At 51.7% G+C, this 11,023-nt stretch overlaps 5 non-coding genes across 5 annotated transcripts; all 5 read right to left on the bottom strand.

The window, feature by feature from the left end:
• Positions 1-1,606: 1,606 nt before the first annotated feature.
• LOC132831909 (U2 spliceosomal RNA) lies at positions 1,607-1,798 on the bottom strand. The gene has a single exon (XR_009646859.1). It is a non-coding gene; the product is annotated as a U2 spliceosomal RNA (small nuclear RNA).
• A 1,822-nt stretch (positions 1,799-3,620) lies between these two features.
• On the bottom strand, positions 3,621-3,812 carry LOC132831884 (U2 spliceosomal RNA). Its single transcript, XR_009646834.1, has one exon. It is a non-coding gene; the product is annotated as a U2 spliceosomal RNA (small nuclear RNA).
• A 1,797-nt stretch (positions 3,813-5,609) lies between these two features.
• Positions 5,610-5,801, bottom strand: LOC132831898 (U2 spliceosomal RNA). The gene has a single exon (XR_009646848.1). It is a non-coding gene; the product is annotated as a U2 spliceosomal RNA (small nuclear RNA).
• Positions 5,802-7,624: 1,823 nt separating this feature from the next.
• LOC132831887 (U2 spliceosomal RNA) lies at positions 7,625-7,816 on the bottom strand. The gene has a single exon (XR_009646837.1). It is a non-coding gene; the product is annotated as a U2 spliceosomal RNA (small nuclear RNA).
• Positions 7,817-9,614: 1,798 nt separating this feature from the next.
• Positions 9,615-9,806, bottom strand: LOC132831876 (U2 spliceosomal RNA). The gene has a single exon (XR_009646826.1). It is a non-coding gene; the product is annotated as a U2 spliceosomal RNA (small nuclear RNA).
• Positions 9,807-11,023: the final 1,217 nt, after the last annotated feature.

Here is an 11,023-nt window from a genome sequence, read left to right as displayed (position 1 = left end):
CGCTAGGTCGCGCTGACGACCAATCAGATGGCACGGGCCGGAGCCACCGCACGTCAGTCGACTGCAGAGAGGTTTCTCCCGGTGATCGGGGACAGCGGCGGCGGCAGGGTCAATCATTCCCCCGGCATCTACAAGATTCACCAGAATTCCTCAGGCAGCACTTTGCAAACCCATGGCCAACGCAGCCTCGAAGGATGACGGCAGCAGATCCACGGGAACACCACCATTCGCAAGTTCTCCCCCCCGCTCCGAGACACTCGCTGTCCTGAATTGCAAATATGTCTTTGTTCCTCCGGTGTTACCGGGTCAAAATCGGGAATCCCCAGCCCAAACAGCATCGCGGGGCTACCGACAGCACTTGGACTGCAGCGGTTCGAGAGAGCAGCTCACCACCAGGCTGATCTCGGCATGGGTGAGAAATGTTGGCCTTGACGGAAAGATCCAATTCATTGCCTCCCCTTGTGTTGGTGTAGCTTGCCCATAAATGCCAATCATCGTTTCCCTCACGTACAGGATTAGCTCCTCGGCATTCCGCATCAATCCGAAAAGTTGCGAAAAGCGAATTACGTCCGTGCACCCTTTCTTTATCGTCCACTCTCAATATCCTCTCTACTTGTATCCGACTCTCTGGAGAATGGGGAGGGAGCTGATCTCCCCGTGTAACATGTCACGCTGCAAGCGCGCCTCATCACCACCAGCAGCTCGATTCGACATCTCCGTTCACATTGCTGCAGATCGCTGACAACATTATAATCCGACCCAGTTGACAAACTGACAACTGTTTCGCTACTTGCACCGCAAATGATGACAAATCGTTCCAAATCGTACGGGTGGCACAGTGGATCAGTGGTTAGTACGGCTGCCTGGTGGCACCAGGGAGCTGAAGCCAGTTCCAGCCTTGGGCGATCGTCTGCGTGAATAATCTTTACGTACAGACGTAGCTACTAAAGCAGGTCGCTTCCGTACAGTAGTTTGCGAAGAAACAAACAGAGATGGGGTTTCACTCTATTCAGGAAACAGACCAAAGACATTTCTTTCTTGTTCAAGAAAATATTAGGATAAATTTGTTGCCTCGGGGTGGGGGGGGAGGCGGGGGGGTTGGGAAGGGGCTGTGGGGCTGATCTGATAGCCATTTGACATTGGCTGAGTCATGGGATCCCACAACCTGATTTGACTGTGTTAAAAATCCCACAACACCAGGTTTCAGCCCAACGGGGTTCTTTGAAATTACAGCAGTCACCCCACCCCCCGCCACCGCCGTACCATCGGTGGGATACGTTCCAAGAACGACCGCAGAAGCCCAAAACGGCAGACAAGGGCAAATCCATTCATTTAAATTGGCAAGTTACCTTCCTGGCAGGCCCCTGGTTCCAGAATGTTCCCTGTAGCACGTTGGGGTTACCCCTGTCCTGGCTTTCTGCGTGCTGCACCTTCATCAGGTAACTGCAGAGCAGGTTCATAAGACAGAAAACCCGTAACAAAAGACGATAGTTTCCTGCAACTGAAAAGACAATAGATGCAACAATCACTGACTGCCATCAACACGGCAAACTAGCAAAGGCAAGAGATTCACATTGCATTCACCTGCTTTTGAACTTGGGTAAGCGTTGGGTGCACCATTCCTGGAAACACTGCAATACCAGGCTGATACATGGAGAGGACAGAGCAAGCCCTTAAGCCATCTCCCTGCTCCAAAAATCCATTTAATACAAACACTCCCACCTTCGGGAGATATCAGCGATTAAACTGATAAGAACAGAAACTACACATATTCCAAGCCAAAAGGCCGAGAAGCGATAGCACATCAATACTCCAACGGTGGAGGTCATATTGCCGACTATCCTTTCCATCAGTTTGATGATATTCAAAGTTCCTTTATTCCCTTACCGTCTACCTTCCTTCCAAGATATCCAACCAGACCGGAAGATCACTCTGCAGCAGTCGCTGTGCTTTCCCCGTGCTTTTCTCTCCATCTGTTACGTAGCCGCGTAGGTCGCGCTGACGACCAATCAGATGGCACGGGCCGGAGCCACCGCACGTCAGGTCGACTGCAGAGAGGTTTCTCCCGGTGATCGGGGACAGCGGCGGCGGCAGGGTCATTCATTCCCCGGCAGGGTCATTCATTCCCCCGGCATCTACAAGATTCACCAGAATTCCTCAGGCAGCACCTTGCAAACCCATGGCCAACGCAGCCTCGAAGGATGACGGCAGCAGATCCACGGGAACACCACCATTCGCAAGTTCTCCCCCTCCCCCCCCCCGAGACACTCGCTGTCCTGAATTGCAAATATGTCTTTGTTCCTCCGGTGTTACCGGGTCAAAATCGGGAATCCCCGCCCAAACAGCATCGCGGGGCTACCGACAGCACTTGGACTGCAGCGGTTCGAGAGAGCAGCTCACCACCAGGCTGATCTCGGCATGGGCGAGAAATGTTGGCCTTGACGGAAAGATCCTATTCATTGCCTCCCCTTGTGTTGGTGTAGCTTGCCCATAAATGCCAATCATCGTTTCCCTCACGTACAGGATTCGCTCCTCGGCATTCCGCATCAATCCGAAAAGTTGCGAAAAGCGAATTACGTCCGTGCACCCTTTCTTTATCGTCCACTTTCAATATCCTCTCTACTTGTATCCGACTCTGTGGAGAATGGGGAGGGAGCTGATCTCCCGTGTAAACATGTCACGCTGCAAGCGCGCCTCATCACCACCAGCAGCTCGATTCGACATCTCCGTTCACATTGCTGCAGATCGCTGACAACATTATAATCCGACCCAGTTGACAAACTGACAACTGTTTCGCTACTTGCACCGCAAATGATGACAAATCGTTCCAAATCGTACGGGTGGCACAGTGGATCAGTGGTTAGTACGGCTGCCTGGTGGCACCAGGGAGCTGAAGCCAGTTCCAGCCTGGGGCGATCGTCTGCGTGAATAATCTTTACGTACAGACGTAGCTACTAAAGCAGGTCGCTTCCGTACAGTAGTTTGCGAAGAAACAAACAGAGATGGGGGTTTCACTCTATTCAGGAAACAGACCAAAGACATTTCTTTCTTGTTCAAGAAAATATTAGGATAAATTTGTTGCCTCGGGGTGGGGGGGGAGGCGGCGGGGGGGTTGGGAAGGGGCTGTGGGGGCTGATCTGATAGCCATTTGACATTGGCTGAGTCATGGGATCCCACAACCTGATTTGACTGTGTTAAAAATCCCACAACACCAGGTTTCAGGCCAACGGGGTTCTTTGAAATTACAGCAGTCACCCCACCCCCCGCCACCGCCGTACCATCGGTGGGATACGTTCCAAGAACGACCGCAGAAGCCCAAAACGGCAGACAAGGGCAAATCCATTCATTTAAATTGGCAAGTTACCTTCCTGGCAGGCCCCTGGTTCCAGAATGTTCCCTGTAGCACGTTGGGGTTACCCCTGTCCTGGCTTTCTGCGTGCTGCACCTTCATCAGGTAACTGCAGAGCAGGTTCATAAGACAGAAAACCCGTAACAAAAGACGATAGTTTCCTGCAACTGAAAAGACAATAGATGCAACAATCACTGACTGCCATCAACACGGCAAACTAGCAAAGGCAAGAGATTCACATTGCATTCACCTGCTTTTGAACTTGGGTAAGCGTTGGTGCACCATTCCTGGAAACACTGCAATACCAGGCTGATACATGGAGAGGACAGAGCAAGCCCTTAAGCCATCTCCCTGCTCCAAAAATCCATTTAATACAAACACTCCCACCTTCGGGAGATATCAGCGATTAAACTGATAAGAACAGAAACTACACATATTCCAAGCCAAAAGGCCGAGAAGCGATAGCACATCAATACTCCAACGGTGGAGGTCATATTTGCCGACTATCCTTTCCATCAGTTTGATGATATTCAAAGTTCCTTTATTCCCTTACCGTCTACCTTCCTTCCAAGATATCCAACCAGACCGGAAGATCACTCTGCAGCAGTCGCTGTGCTTTCCCCGTGCTTTTCTCTCCATCTGTTACGTAGCCGCGTAGGTCGCGCTGACGACCAATCAGATGGCACGGGCCGGAGCCACCGCACGTCAGGTCGACTGCAGAGAGGTTTCTCCCGGTGATCGGGGACAGCGGCGGCGGCAGGGTCATTCATTCCCCCGGCATCTACAAGATTCACCAGAATTCCTCAGGCAGCACCTTGCAAACCCATGGCCAACGCAGCCTCGAAGGATGACGGCAGCAGATCCACGGGAACACCACCATTCGCAAGTTCTCCCCCCCCGCCCGAGACACTCGCTGTCCTGAATTGCAAATATGTCTTTGTTCCTCCGGTGTTACCGGGTCAAAATCGGGAATCCCCGCCCAAACAGCATCGCGGGCTACCGACAGCACTTGGACTGCAGCGGTTCGAGAGAGCAGCTCACCACCAGGCTGATCTCGGCATGGGTGAGAAATGTTGGCCTTGACGGAAAGATCCTATTCATTGCCTCCCCTTGTGTTGGTGTAGCTTGCCCATAAATGCCAATCATCGTTTCCCTCACGTACAGGATTTGCTCCTCGGCATTCCGCATCAATCCGAAAAGTTGCGAAAAGCGAATTACGTCCGTGCACCCTTTCTTTATCGTCCACTCTCAATATCCTCTCTACTTGTATCCGACTCTCTGGAGAATGGGGAGGGAGCTGATCTCCCCGTGTAAACATGTCACGCTGCAAGCGCGCCTCATCACCACCAGCAGCTCGATTCGACATCTCCGTTCACATTGCTGCAGATCGCTGACAACATTATAATCCGACCCAGTTGACAAACTGACAACTGTTTCGCTACTTGCACCGCAAATGATGACAAATCGTTCCAAATCGTACGGGTGGCACAGTGGATCAGTGGTTAGTACGGCTGCCTGGTGGCACCAGGGAGCTGAAGCCAGTTCCAGCCTTGGGCGATCGTCTGCGTGAATAATCTTTACGTACAGACGTAGCTACTAAAGCAGGTCGCTTCCGTACAGTAGTTTGCGAAGAAACAAACAGAGATGGGGGTTTCACTCTATTCAGGAAACAGACCAAAGACATTTCTTTCTTGTTCAAGAAAATATTAGGATAAATTTGTTGCCTCGGGGGTGGGGGGGAGGCGGGGGGTTGGGAAGGGGCTGTGGGGGCTGATCTGATAGCCATTTGACATTGGCTGAGTCATGGGATCCCACAACCTGATTTGACTGTGTTAAAAATCCCACAACACCAGGTTTCAGCCCAACGGGGTTCTTTGAAATTACAGCAGTCACCCACCCCCCCCCCCACCGCCGTACCATCGGTGGGATACGTTCCAAGAACGACCGCAGAAGCCCAAAACGGCAGACAAGGGCAAATCCATTCATTTAAATTGGCAAGTTACCTTCCTGGCAGGCCCCTGGTTCCAGAATGTTCCCTGTAGCACGTTGGGGTTACCCCTGTCCTGGCTTTCTGCGTGCTGCACCTTCATCAGGTAACTGCAGAGCAGGTTCATAAGACAGAAAACCCGTAACAAAAGACGATAGTTTCCTGCAACTGAAAAGACAATAGATGCAACAATCACTGACTGCCATCAACACGGCAAACTAGCAAAGGCAAGAGATTCACATTGCATTCACCTGCTTTTGAACTTGGGTAAGCGTTGGGTGCACCATTCCTGGAAACACTGCAATACCAGGCTGATACATGGAGAGGACAGAGCAAGCCCTTAAGCCATCTCCCTGCTCCAAAAATCCATTTAATACAAACACTCCCACCTTCGGGAGATATCAGCGATTAAACTGATAAGAACAGAAACTACACATATTCCAAGCCAAAAGGCCGAGAAGCGATAGCACATCAATACTCCAACGGTGGAGGTCATATTTGCCGACTATCCTTTCCATCAGTTTGATGATATTCAAAGTTCCTTTATTCCCTTACCGTCTACCTTCCTTCCAAGATATCCAACCAGACCGGAAGATCACTCTGCAGCAGTCGCTGTGCTTTCCCCCGTGCTTTTCTCTCCATCTGTTACGTAGCCGCGTAGGTCGCGCTGACGACCAATCAGATGGCACGGGCCGGAGCCACCGCACGTCAGGTCGACTGCAGAGAGGTTTCCCCCGGTGATCGGGGACAGCGGCGGCGGCAGGGTCATTCATTCCCCGGCAGGGTCATTCATTCCCCCGGCATCTACAAGATTCACCAGAATTCCTCAGGCAGCACCTTGCAAACCCATGGCCAACGCAGCCTCGAAGGATGACGGCAGCAGATCCACGGGAACACCACCATTCGCAAGTTCTCCCCTCCCCCCCCCCGAGACACTCGCTGTCCTGAATTGCAAATATGTCTTTGTTCCTCCGGTGTTACCGGGTCAAAATCGGGAATCCCCGCCCAAACAGCATCGCGGGGCTACCGACAGCACTTGGACTGCAGCGGTTCGAGAGAGCAGCTCACCACCAGGCTGATCTCGGCATGGGCGAGAAATGTTGGCCTTGACGGAAAGATCCTATTCATTGCCTCCCCTTGTGTTGGTGTAGCTTGCCCATAAATGCCAATCATCGTTTCCCTCACGTACAGGATTCGCTCCTCGGCATTCCGCATCAATCCGAAAAGTTGCGAAAAGCGAATTACGTCCGTGCACCCTTTCTTTATCGTCCACTCTCAATATCCTCTCTACTTGTATCCGACTCTCTGTGAGAATGGGGAGGGAGCTGATCTCCCCGTGTAAACATGTCACGCTGCAAGCGCGCCTCATCACCACCAGCAGCTCGATTCGACATCTCCGTTCACATTGCTGCAGATCGCTGACAACATTATAATCCGACCCAGTTGACAAACTGACAACTGTTTCGCTACTTGCACCGCAAATGATGACAAATCGTTCCAAATCGTACGGGTGGCACAGTGGATCAGTGGTTAGTACGGCTGCCTGGTGGCACCAGGGAGCTGAAGCCAGTTCCAGCCTTGGGCGATCGTCTGCGTGAATAATCTTTACGTACAGACGTAGCTACTAAAGCAGGTCGCTTCCGTACAGTAGTTTGCGAAGAAACAAACAGAGATGGGGGTTTCACTCTATTCAGGAAACAGACCAAAGACATTTCTTTCTTGTTCAAGAAAATATTAGGATAAATTTGTTGCCTCGGGGTGGGGGGGGAGGCGGGGGGGTTGGGAAGGGGCTGTGGGGGCTGATCTGATAGCCATTTGACATTGGCTGAGTCATGGGATCCCACAACCTGATTTGACTGTGTTAAAAATCCCACAACACCAGGTTTCAGCCCAACGGGGTTCTTTGAAATTACAGCAGTCACCCCACCCCCCGCCACCGCCGTACCATCGGTGGGATACGTTCCAAGAACGACCGCAGAAGCCCAAAACGGCAGACAAGGGCAAATCCATTCATTTAAATTGGCAAGTTACCTTCCTGGCAGGCCCCTGGTTCCAGAATGTTCCCTGTAGCACGTTGGGGTTACCCCTGTCCTGGCTTTCTGCGTGCTGCACCTTCATCAGGTAACTGCAGAGCAGGTTCATAAGACAGAAAACCCGTAACAAAAGACGATAGTTTCCTGCAACTGAAAAGACAATAGATGCAACAATCACTGACTGCCATCAACACGGCAAACTAGCAAAGGCAAGAGATTCACATTGCATTCACCTGCTTTTGAACTTGGGTAAGCGTTGGGTGCACCATTCCTGGAAACACTGCAATACCAGGCTGATACATGGAGAGGACAGAGCAAGCCCTTAAGCCATCTCCCTGCTCCAAAAATCCATTTAATACAAACACTCCCACCTTCGGGAGATATCAGCGATTAAACTGATAAGAACAGAAACTACACATATTCCAAGCCAAAAGGCCGAGAAGCGATAGCACATTAATACTCCAACGGTGGAGGTCATATTTGCCGACTATCCTTTCCATCAGTTTGATGATATTCAAAGTTCCTTTATTCCCTTACCGTCTACCTTCCTTCCAAGATATCCAACCAGACCGGAAGATCACTCTGCAGCAGTCGCTGTGCTTTCCCCGTGCTTTTCTCTCCATCTGTTACGTAGCCGCGTAGGTCGCGCTGACGACCAATCAGATGGCACGGGCCGGAGCCACCGCACGTCAGGTCGACTGCAGAGAGTTTTCTCCCGGTGATCGGGGACAGCGGCGGCGGCAGGGTCATTCATTCCCCCGGCATCTACAAGATTCACCAGAATTCCTCAGGCAGCACCTTGCAAACCCATGGCCAACGCAGCCTCGAAGGATGACGGCAGCAGATCCACGGGAACACCACCATTCGCAAGTTCTCCCCCCCCCCTCCGAGACACTCGCTGTCCTGAATTGCAAATATGTCTTTGTTCCTCCGGTGTTACCGGGTCAAAATCGGGAATCCCCGCCCAAACAGCATCGCGGGGCTACCGACAGCACTTGGACTGCAGCGGTTCGAGAGAGCAGCTCACCACCAGGCTGATCTCGGCATGGGTGAGAAATGTTGGCCTTGACGGAAAGATCCTATTCATTGCCTCCCCTTGTGTTGGTGTAGCTTGCCCATAAATGCCAATCATCGTTTCCCTCACGTACAGGATTTGCTCCTCGGCATTCCGCATCAATCCGAAAAGTTGCGAAAAGCGAATTACGTCCGTGCACCCTTTCTTTATCGTCCACTCTCAATATCCTCTCTACTTGTATCCGACTCTCTGGAGAATGGGGAGGGAGCTGATCTCCCCGTGTAAACATGTCACGCTGCAAGCGCGCCTCATCACCACCAGCAGCTCGATTCGACATCTCCGTTCACATTGCTGCAGATCGCTGACAACATTATAATCCGACCCAGTTGACAAACTGACAACTGTTTCGCTACTTGCACCGCAAATGATGACAAATCGTTCCAAATCGTACGGGTGGCACAGTGGATCAGTGGTTAGTACGGCTGCCTGGTGGCACCAGGGAGCTGAAGCCAGTTCCAGCCTTGGGCGATCGTCTGCGTGAATAATCTTTACGTACAGACGTAGCTACTAAAGCAGGTCGCTTCCGTACAGTAGTTTGCGAAGAAACAAACAGAGATGGGGGTTTCACTCTATTCAGGAAACAGACCAAAGACATTTCTTTCTTGTTCAAGAAAATATTAGGATAAATTTGTTGCCTCGGGGGTGGGGGGAGGCGGGGGGGTTGGGAAGGGGCTGTGGGGGCTGATCTGATAGCCATTTGACATTGGCTGAGTCATGGGATCCCACAACCTGATTTGACTGTGTTAAAAATCCCACAACACCAGGTTTCAGCCCAACGGGGTTCTTTGAAATTACAGCAGTCACCCCACCCCCCGCCACCGCCGTACCATCGGTGGGATACGTTCCAAGAACGACCGCAGAAGCCCAAAACGGCAGACAAGGGCAAATCCATTCATTTAAATTGGCAAGTTACCTTCCTGGCAGGCCCCTGGTTCCAGAATGTTCCCTGTAGCACGTTGGGGTTACCCCTGTCCTGGCTTTCTGCGTGCTGCACCTTCATCAGGTAACTGCAGAGCAGGTTCATAAGACAGAAAACCCGTAACAAAAGACGATAGTTTCCTGCAACTGAAAAGACAATAGATGCAACAATCACTGACTGCCATCAACACGGCAAACTAGCAAAGGCAAGAGATTCACATTGCATTCACCTGCTTTTGAACTTGGGTAAGCGTTGGGTGCACCATTCCTGGAAACACTGCAATACCAGGCTGATACATGGAGAGGACAGAGCAAGCCCTTAAGCCATCTCCCTGCTCCAAAAATCCATTTAATACAAACACTCCCACCTTCGGGAGATATCAGCGATTAAACTGATAAGAACAGAAACTACACATATTCCAAGCCAAAAGGCCGAGAAGCGATAGCACATCAATACTCCAACGGTGGAGGTCATATTTGCCGACTATCCTTTCCATCAGTTTGATGATATTCAAAGTTCCTTTATTCCCTTACCGTCTACCTTCCTTCCAAGATATCCAACCAGACCGGAAGATCACTCTGCAGCAGTCGCTGTGCTTTCCCCGTGCTTTTCTGTCCATCTGTTACGTAGCCGCGTAGGTCGCGCTGACGACCAATCAGATGGCACGGGCCGGAGCCACCGCACGTCAGGTCGACTGCAGAGAGGTTTCTCCCGGTGATCGGGGACAGCGGCGGCGGCAGGGTCATTCATTCCCCCAGCAGGGTCATTCATTCCCCCGGCATCTACAAGATTCACCAGAATTCCTCAGGCAGCACCTTGCAAACCCATGGCCAACGCAGCCTCGAAGGATGACGGCAGCAGATCCACGGGAACACCACCATTCGCAAGTTCTCCCCCTCCCCCCCCCCCGAGACACTCGCTGTCCTGAATTGCAAATATGTCTTTGTTCCTCCGGTGTTACCGGGTCAAAATCGGGAATCCCCGCCCAAACAGCATCGCGGGGCTACCGACAGCACTTGGACTGCAGCGGTTCGAGAGAGCAGCTCACCACCAGGCTGATCTCGGCATGGGCGAGAAATGTTGGCCTTGACGGAAAGATCCTATTCATTGCCTCCCCTTGTGTTGGTGTAGCTTGCCCATAAATGCCAATCATCGTTTCCCTCACGTACAGGATTCGCTCCTCGGCATTCCGCATCAATCCGAAAAGTTGCGAAAAGCGAATTACGTCCGTGCACCCTTTCTTTATCGTCCACTTTCAATATCCTCTCTACTTGTATCCGACTCTCTGTGGAGAATGGGGAGGGAGCTGATCTCCCCGTGTAAACATGTCACGCTGCAAGCGCGCCTCATCACCCCCAGCAGCTCGATTCGACATCTCCGTTCACATTGCTGCAGATCGCTGACAACATTATAATCCGACCCAGTTGACAAACTGACAACTGTTTCGCTACTTGCACCGCAAATGATGACAAATCGTTCCAAATCGTACGGGTGGCACAGTGGATCAGTGGTTAGTACGGCTGCCTGGTGGCACCAGGGAGCTGAAGCCAGTTCCAGCCTTGGGCGATCGTCTGCGTGAATAATCTTTACGTACAGACGTAGCTACTAAAGCAGGTCGCTTCCGTACAGTAGTTTGCGAAGAAACAAACAGAGATGGGGG

This window comes from Hemiscyllium ocellatum, chromosome 33 (assembly GCF_020745735.1).
Source record: "Hemiscyllium ocellatum isolate sHemOce1 chromosome 33, sHemOce1.pat.X.cur, whole genome shotgun sequence".
Lineage (NCBI taxonomy): Eukaryota > Metazoa > Chordata > Chondrichthyes > Orectolobiformes > Hemiscylliidae > Hemiscyllium > Hemiscyllium ocellatum.
This window is presented reverse-complemented; position numbering and strand designations above follow the sequence as displayed.